This window comes from Gossypium hirsutum, chromosome D07 (assembly GCF_007990345.1).
Source record: "Gossypium hirsutum isolate 1008001.06 chromosome D07, Gossypium_hirsutum_v2.1, whole genome shotgun sequence".
NCBI classification, from domain to species: Eukaryota; Viridiplantae; Streptophyta; class Magnoliopsida; order Malvales; family Malvaceae; genus Gossypium; species Gossypium hirsutum.
In genome coordinates this window covers 59141221-59151358 of record NC_053443.1, presented here as the reverse complement: position 1 = coordinate 59151358, position 10138 = coordinate 59141221, and the positions used below count along the sequence as shown (strand labels likewise).

Here is a 10138-nt window from a genome sequence, read left to right as displayed (position 1 = left end):
ATATCCTCAAGTATCTGAATGATTCGTTCGGATTGACCATCTGTCTGCGGATGGAAAGCTGTACTAAAATGTAGTTTCGTACCTAAAGCATCTTGTAATTTCTTCCAAAACCGCGATGTAAATCTCGGGTCTCTGTCCGAAATAATAGAAATAGGCACTCCGTGCAATCTCACAATCTGAGAAATGTACAATTCAGCAAGTTTATCAAGTGAATAATCAATACGAATCAGAACAAAGTGAGCCGATTTTGTCAATCTATCAACAACAACCCAAATTGCATCTTTCTTGCTGGGTGTTAACGGTAAACCGGATACAAAATCCATCGTAACTCTGTCCCATTTCCATTAAGGTATCATGATCGGCTGAAGCAACCCAGATGGTACTTGATGCTCGGCTTTAACTTGCTGACAAATTAAACATTTTGAAACAAAGTCAAAAATGTCTCGTTTCATACCGTGCCACCAATAGTGCTGTTTCAGATCGTTATACATTTTCGTACTTCCCGGATGAACAGAAAATCGACTATTATGAGCTTCATTCAAAATCACCTGTATTAACTTTGAATTTCTCGGAACACATAATCGATTTCTACAATCCTCAGCATCAACTAGAAATTCTGAATCAACATTTAAGTCACACTGAGCTCGTTTTGCAAGTAAATCATTATCGACCTTCTGGGCTTCACAAATCTGTTGAACAAATAACGGTTTTACTTTCAACTCAGCTACTATCGCACCATCATCAGACATAACCATATGTGCGTTCATTGCACTCAAAGCAAACAGTGATTTTCGACTTAGGGCATCAGCAACAACATTAGCCTTTCCTGGATGATAGTCAATCACAAGCTCGTAATCTTTCAGCAATTCTAACCATCGACGCTGTCTCAAATTCAGATCTTTCTGAGTCATCAAATATTTCAGGCTTTTGTGATCGGAATAAACATGACATCTTTCGCCAAACAGATAGTGACGCCATATTTTTAACGCAAATACAATAGCGGCCAATTCCAGATCATGCGTCGGATAGTTCCTTTCATGCGGCTTTAACAGTCTTGAGGCATAGGCTACAACTTTGCCTTCCTGCATCAAAACACAGCCCAAACCATTTAAAGATGCATCACTATAGATAACAAACTCTTTACCCGATTCGGGTTGAACTAGGACTGGAGCTTCGGTCAAAAGAACTTTCAACTGATCAAAGCTTTTCTGACACTTTTCTGACCACTCGAACTTAACGTCTTTTTGTAGTAGCTTTGTCATCGGGGTCGCAATCATAGAGAACCCTTTCACAAACCGTCTATAATAACCAGCGAGTCCCAGAAAGCTTCAAACTTCAGAGACATTTCTCGGAGGTTTCCAATCAAGTATAGCTGAAATTTTACTTGGATCAACCCGAATACCCGATGCTGACACAACATGGCCCAGAAAACTAACTTCACGTAACCAGAACTCGCATTTACTGAACTTTGCATACAACTGTTTATCTCGCAAAGTTTGTAACACAAGTCTCAAATGATCAGCATGCTCGATTTCATCACGAGAGTAGATCAAAATATCATCTATAAATACTACCACAAACCGATCCAGATACTGTCTAAAAATCCGATTCATCAAATCCATGAAAACAGCAGGTGCATTAGTAAGTCCAAAAGGCATAACCAAGAACTCATAATGTCCGTACCTCGTTCGGAAAACAGTCTTTGGCACATCAGAGTCTTTAACTCGCAACTGATAGTAGCCTGATCTCAGATCTATCTTCGAAAACACAGTAGCCCCTTTCAACTGATCGAACAAATCATCAATCCGTGGTAACGGATATTTATTCTTTATAATCACCTTATTGAGCTGCCGGTAATCAATACACATTCTCATCGTTCTGTCTTTCTTTTTCACAAATAGAACTGGTGCCCCCCAAGGAGAGAAACTTGGTCGTGCAAAACCTTTATCAGTCAACTCTTTCAACTGTGTTTTCAATTCTTTTAATTCGGTCGGTGCCATATGGTATGGAGCTATCGAAATTAGAGTCGTCCCTGGTACTAACTCAATACCAAACTCTACCTCTCGAATAGGTGGCAAACCCGGTAATTCTTCGGGAAACACGTCTGAATAATCACACACTAGTGGCACAGATTCAATCTTCTTTTCGGTCACTTTACTATCAAGAACAAATGCAAGGTAAGCTTCACAACCTTTTCTCACATACTTTTGAGCCGACATCGAGGATATTATTGCTGGTAAACCATTCAGATCATTAGATTCAATCCGAATAATCTCATCATTCTGACACCGTAGATCAATAGTTTTCCGTTTGCAGTTTACTATAGCATCATGCAGAGTTAACCAATCCATACCCAGAATTATATCAAACTCGTCGAATGGTAACAACATCAAATCAGCCGGAAAACATAAATCTCGAATCATCAGCGGACAATTCTTGCACACTTTGTCAACCAAAACACACAGGCCTAGGGGGTTCGATACTTTAATTACAAACTCAGTAGACTCAATAGGCAAAGTCTTACTGAATACTAAAGTCTCACACACATAAGAATGAGTCGAACCAGGATCAATCAATGCAATAACATTAGTATCATAAAGAGTGAAAGTACCAGTAATAACATCTGGAGAAGAAGCCTCCTCCCGAGCACGGATGGCATATGCTCTGGCAGGTGCACGAGCCTCAGATCGAACTGTCGTGTCCTTTGTTCCTCTCTGACTACCACTTACATTACTCAAATGCCTCGGCGGTCTACCTCGTACTGGCACATTACTCGATCTGGTATTCTGCACAGTGTTTTGCTCAGCTACCATCGGACACTCTCAAATGAAATGATCCTTTGAACCGCACTTAAAACAAGACCGATCATGTAATCTGCAATCTCCAGGATGCCATTTCCCACAATGCTTGCACTCTAATCTATTTTGTTGAACACTACCAACGCTAGCAACTGAAGTAGCTCGTGAACTCACAGGGGGTCGATCTCTATCATACTTAGGAAACCCTGTAGTAGCTTTAAATTGGCTATGATCCTCTCTGGATTTCCTTGAGGTCGACTGAAACGATTTACTGAATGATCTCTTACGAGAATCTCGAGCTTCATAGTCAACTTTCCTCTTCTCTTTCCCGAGCTCCTTAGCTTTACAAGCTCGTTCAACAAGTACTACGAACTCTTTTATCTCAAGTATACCAACTAACAGTTTAATATCTTCATTCAGCCCTTCTTCAAATCTTTTACACATGATAGCTTCAATCGAAACACATTCTCGAGCATATCTACTGAGTCTCACAAATTTCCGCTCATATTCTATCACTGTCATACGACCCTGTTTCAATTCAAGAAATTCCTTACGCTTCTGATCAATGAATCTCTGGCTAATGTATTTCTTATGGAACTCAGTCTGAAAGAATTCCCAGGTCACTCGCTCTCTCGGAACCACCGATACTAGTGTATTCCACCAGTGATATGCAGTGTCCCGTAGCAAAGATATGGCACATTTCAAGCACTCATCAGGGGTGCAAGATAACTCATCAAACACTCGAATAGTATTATCAAGCCAGAATTCAGCTCGCTCAGCATCATCATCATTAGTAGCTCTGAACTCTTCGGCCCCGTGTTTTCGAATTTTGTCAACCGGAGGCTTAAGTAATCTCATCAGATCACTTACTTGGGGTCTAACAGGAATTGAAGGTGGATTAGTCGGGGGTGGAGGTTGTTGTGCAACCGGATTAGTTCAGACATATTGAGTAAACCAGTCATTCATCATTTGGTAGAAGGCTTGTTTAACCTCTCCCTCCTGGTTACTCGAGGTCGGTCGAGAATCTACCGGCTCTGTCCCTTGTGCGGGAGCAGGCGCTATACTCTCAACATCATCGGCTACGGCTCGATTGGGATCCATTACTATACGAAAACACATTTTTAGACATCAGCAGTCATCACACTATCTCGATATAAAAATTATGGCATGTATAGCTAGACTCATACATGCTACGTTAGCCCAAGAATCGACTAAACCGTAGCTCTGATACCAATAAAATGTAACACCCCTAACCCGTCTCCGTCGCCGAATTAGGGTTACGAGGCATTACTGAACAAACACAACCATTTCTAAAACCAAACTGATCACAACATGAAAATTTAATTACTTTCGCATAGCTATTATAATTTACAATCAAAATGTAATTAACATTGTACTCAAACCTATACATGCCATACGATTAAGTTCAAATATTTAACAAAATACCAAAAGAAGTCGATAGTGTGATGGACTATGCTGATGATCCCCGAGCTCGTAACATGTCTCCAAAATCTATAAAAGCAAATGGATGAAAACAAACAGAGTAAGCTTTTAAAGCTTAGTAAGTCTACAGCATAACTAAATGTATATAAATATAAATAATATAACTCTTTAATCTAATTCACTGAGATTTCAATTAACACGAATACCTAATATTTATACATTATTGTACTCAGATCATTTTATTTATAGTCCAATATATATATACTTGTCGAATGTGATCAATTGATTTTATATTTATACCAAACCACATTACAACCGAATGTACACAACTAAGCATATATATATATTATACACATATCATAATCGAATATGTATGTATACTCATGATAAACATTAAGCAAATACAATTCTAATACATATGAATGAATGCATTCATTTTTTTATCAAATACTTATAAACAAAGGTATATATATATCTCGAATGCATATGTAGTTACTAATCAAGTATGTGTACCAAATATTTATAAGTATATACTTATCAAATACAAAATCCCAAAGCAGATATATATATTTTACAAGTGCATAAGCCGAATATATATAATCATCAAACGCACTTAGCCGAATGTATATATAAATATACTTATCAATTAAACATATCCAAAATCATATAATTATACACTTAATCACATACTTAAAAACAGATTCACCGGCATTTAGCCTGCTAGGCTTAAAGCCTGATTCAGTACACCGGCACTTAGCCTGCTAGACATATAGTCTGAAATATTTCACCGGCATTAAGCCTGCTAGACATTTTGTCTGAAGTGTTTCACCGGCAATAAGCCTGCTAAGCTCTAAGCCTGAAAATCTCAATTTTTCCATATACAGAATAATTTCTCAAATATTTATTTATAGCAAACACACATTCATTGTAGTCCATATTCAATCACAAAGAGTTTGCAATTCATACATTCAATTAAATTCAAGAATCTGTACACGAATATACATTTTGATATATTCGAACTCCCAAGTACGTATTTAACATTTATACCTTAAAATATAATCAAGACCTATTCATATATATATAGATGTTCCAACTCCCTTATAACCACTTATTCGAAATTATCTGTACAATTACAACATACATACCTTCAATCAAACCCAATGTTTTACCTACATATATATGTTCGAAACTTATGTATACATATGTATTATACATATCTTTAATTTAAGCAAGAATTTCTACATGTATTTACTTACATATAATTGAATATTATATGCACATATATATATAATTCTCATACAACCAACCAAATTCAAGTATATATACATATAGATACATATATAATTATTTGAATATATATATATACCTTATACCATTCATACTTTAACTTAATTCAAAAATATTTATATAAGCATATATATATTCGAACATTGTATATACATATTTATACCATTTATAATTTGAATTTATTCAATTAAATTTCTTTTAATTTTAGCTCAACAACAAACATAATAGATATACCTACATATATATTAATTTAATAACATTAAATAGCTGATAGACTTACCTCGAATATCAGCAGACACAATCGACTATTCGATTGCTTTTGTTTTTCCCCGATCCAAATTCGTTTTCTTCGTTTCTTGATCTAAACATAATCAAATTTAACCTTTTTATTCATCAAGACATTCAATTAAGTCCAAAAATACATAAATGGGAAAATTACCATTTTGCCCTTAACATTTTACACTTTTTGCAATTTAGTCCTTTTTGCACAAAACACAAAATACACAAAATTTGTCCATACCACATAAGGGCCGAATATTCATGGTTCTCATACAAGTCCGCACATTGCATTTATTTCACATTTTAGTCCCTCAAAAATTTATTTTCACAATTTAGCCCTAAATACTCAAATTCATCAAAAATCCCAAGACAAAACATGTTAATCTAAGACATATCTTCCATTATTCATCATCAAACATCACAAAACACAAATATTCATCAATGGCATAACTCAAAATATTCATTAAAATTAGAAATTCAAGCATGGGTCGGGTAGTATTCAAAGCAACGATCTCAAAAACGTAAAAATTATCAAAAACCGAAACGAAAACATACCTTAATTTTGCTATGAAAGTGCCGAAACTTAAGAAACCATGGATGGTTTCTTCCTTTCCAATATTCGGCTAACAAAGATGAACATATTCATCTTTTTATGACTTATTTTAGTTATAATATTATAATTTACTTAATGACTAAATTAACCTTAATTAAATAAATTATAAATTACATAACTTAAGGGCAATGTTGGCATATACCACCCACTAACTAAATCTTGGTCTAATTACATCTTTAGACCTCCCATTTAAAAAGACAACTACAAATAGGTGCTTTTAAATTTTAACCTCTAACTTTTATTTTACGCGATTAAACCCTTTTATTAAATCGGACACTTAAACGACGAAATTAAAACACGAAAATTTTACACAATCAAATGCACACGAAATAAACACACAAAATAATATTAATAATATTTTTCTAATTCGGATTTGTGGTCCCGAAACCACTATTCCGATTAGGGTCAAAACCGGGTTGTTACACATTACATCGTTAGAATGTGATTAATTGAAGTCTAAGTTGATTTTTCGCTTAATCAAATGCATCATTTCAAGTAGTTTTAAGGCCTTTGATTGTTGATTCTTGATATTTTAACTTGATTCTCTATTTTGGTTATGGATTTGAAGTTAAGAAGTGACTAAAAGCTCTACGTCCAAAGGGGAGGAAAATGTGACAAAGCTTAGTCGGTTTTCAATTTGTGCTCTTCAATTTTCATGTAACAAGCTTATGGTTTTTGGTAGAGGTGTTCAAATTTTGGTTTAAACTGAATTAACCGATCTAATTCGGTCAGAGGTCGGTTAATGATTTTTTAGAAGTTCGGTTATCAGTTAATTTGGTTCAAAATCGAGTAATTAATCGAAATAAATAATATATATTTTATATAATATATTTTTTATATTGACAATATATTTTTTGAACTATTTTTTATATTAATCGAAATAAATAATATATATTATATATAATATTTTTTTTAACTATTAAGAAAATGAACGTTAGCAATTTTTTTGATATGTTTTATACTTGTTTTAACAAAAAAAACTTATAAATTTCAGTTAATTCGGTTAACCGACCGAATTAACCAAAATATTTCAGTTTAGTTAATTTTTTTTGAAAAATTTCGGTTCAATTAACTATTAAAGGATTAAAAATTTTAGTTAATTCGGTTAATACTAGTTCGGTTTCATTAACCGTTCGGTTAACTGTTTGAACACCCTTAGTTATTGGTGTGTTGGACGCCTTACAATTGACAATTGTGTTACATAATGCGAATATGTTGCTACTCATGTTTGGATGAAATGATGCGATGATAGTTGAGTTTATAATCCATGCTTAATTGTTAAACAATCCTATTAAATGATTTGGAATGTGGTCAACTATAGGTGGTATGTTATAAGATCCATAGAGCTTTTTAAACTTTGTGTATATGTTAAAGTTTACTAATGCACTTGGAAGTTATGTTATGGCACTAACAAGCAATTCTTGGTATGATTGATTGGCTAATTCGTGTTTTTACACCATCGAAGTATTTGTAAATGTATATGGCACTCATGCGTAACCTTGGTGTGTTGGAGGTTTCATCCGATTACTGAGATAGATGAATTATTTGTGTATCTAGATTTCATTTCCTTATTTGGTTAAAAAGGGCATGATTTAATTAGTAAAAATTTAAATTGATGTTGTTATGTGAAATCAAAATATATGTGCTAGTGTCACAGGCTGCGAATCTAAGCTTGCGATGGATGCTCACAGATGTCCCATGAAGGTCAATTGATTAAACGGGGCTCATTCGACCCACTTGAACTACCCAATTTGTGGAACATGTGGAGAAGCACATCTACTTGAAGCCTTGGTGACTCAGTAAAACACTTAAAGAAAACTAGGGTTGCCATGGTAAATATGAAAAGTAATATTAGAATATTTGATTTTGTAATCTTAGAGGATTGTGTAATTCCCTTAAGAATCTCAATTGTAGATTGGTTTTGATCTTGATCATTGCTGTCTCCCCCTCATTTATAATCGCCTCATTCATAGTAATTAAATACTATTTAGAACATTTACTCAAATACTTGGTGTACTATTGCTTTCTTGTGGTTTTTTATTCGATTTGAGCTCTTTTGTTTTTGAGTTGTTTTCACTTTATTTTTGGTGCCTTAGAGAATTTCCATTGAGAATTCTCAACTTTCAAAAGTTAGGCTAACTTAAGCAAATTTAAAGCAAATAAATGGCATAAGACTGCACAGATTGCAAGACTAAAGTTCTAGCCCCGTGACACTAATATATTGTTTCAATTGTGGATGGATGATGTAATGCCTCAATATTTGTTATTTTTGTTGTTACATGTAACTTAGTGTTTAGATTATTGTTCTGTGAGCAAGTTTCAAGTATGTTTGGAGCAGATTTTGTGGTTGAGCATCATTGATCATTAGAGTCTCAACATATCAAATACTTGTTGCAATGGCACTTTGCTTTCTAGATAATTTTGGCATGCACTTAGCACTATTGGGTTGTATTTGATACTCTTATTTCACATTTTAGATAAGGATTTTATGAAATGAATATTTGTTTAAGTTGCTTTTTAATTACTTATTTAGTCAAAATTTGTTATACTATGTCTTTTTAGTATGAATTTACATGTCTTGAACTTGTTTTAGTATGCTAAATTTATTTGAGTACCTTTGGTTTAGTGTCTAACATATTAGGAAACATTTAGGATCATGATTGCATGACTTAACATCTTACTTTTCTACATTTCTAGGCTTATGTCTCGAGACAGAATGAACAAAATTGTGTGAAACATGCATGCTTGGGTGCATGTCTTAAGACATAGCATGCATGTATTAGGATATGATAGGCCGAGTCTCAAGACATGTAAGCCCGTAGCTAAAATTTGGTTCCAAAGGTCTCAAGTCTCGAGACATGGACATTTTGTCTCAGGAAAACATACCTTGTCTTGATATTTTGAGACCTAACTCCTTGTTTTACCAAGTTTGGCCCTGAAACGTTGTGTTAGGGCCCATTTGAGCTCACTATTTACTAGTACTGATCTATAATCTTATGATACATTGTATATCATGTATAGAACTCAATTCTATTTGTAAATTGATTTTATGAGTGATTTTTTGAGTTGCTTCGACAACGAATGTGGTGCTCTATATCTGATCGTTGTTCGAATCAGATGTAAGGTGTTACATATACCTTCTGGAGGGGCAAGGTATTGATACATATTTTTGAGGCATTGATACCTGATCTAGAAGTATCAATATCTATTCTTGAGGTACTAATGCCTAACCTAGAAGTACTTATACCTACCTTTATGATTTCAATACCTAATTTTCTAGGCTTGAAATTTAACAAGATTTTTTTATTTTTAAATGATTATATTTCATCCTCAATTGCTCCAAGCAACTATAAACTCATCCTGTGATATAATATACCTCAAGAACACTACAAGATTTAAAAAGATCCTTGGAAAGTGAGGTTAAGGTAATAAAAGTCAACAATTAAGGTCAAACCATTATAAATCATCATGTCGATTTATTTTTAATTTCTTTACCTTTCTTTTGAGATTTTAAAAATTCTAATTCAATCCCCTCTTGGTTTTTTTAGCACAATGAAGACCCATGAACCATTGATGGTCAAATGAGAAATCCATAGAAGAATTGGGCTCCATCCAAATTAAAGGTTGTAGGGTACCTCATCACCCCCCTTCCTAACCGATAGAGAACCCATCTATGACGAAGGAAACATGAGTCAACTACCCTAAGAAGCTTACTAAA

General features: G+C 34.2%; 1 long non-coding RNA gene across 1 annotated transcript; it reads right to left on the bottom strand.

Moving 5' to 3' along the window:
* Window positions 1-4270: 4270 nt before the first annotated feature.
* LOC121219608 (uncharacterized) lies at window positions 4271-6400 on the bottom strand. The gene is made up of 3 exons (XR_005916495.1): window positions 6363-6400; window positions 5809-5889; window positions 4271-4310 (listed from the first exon to the last, which is right to left on the bottom strand). It is a non-coding gene; the product is annotated as an uncharacterized lncRNA (long non-coding RNA).
* Between the last annotated feature and the right edge of the window lie 3738 nt (window positions 6401-10138).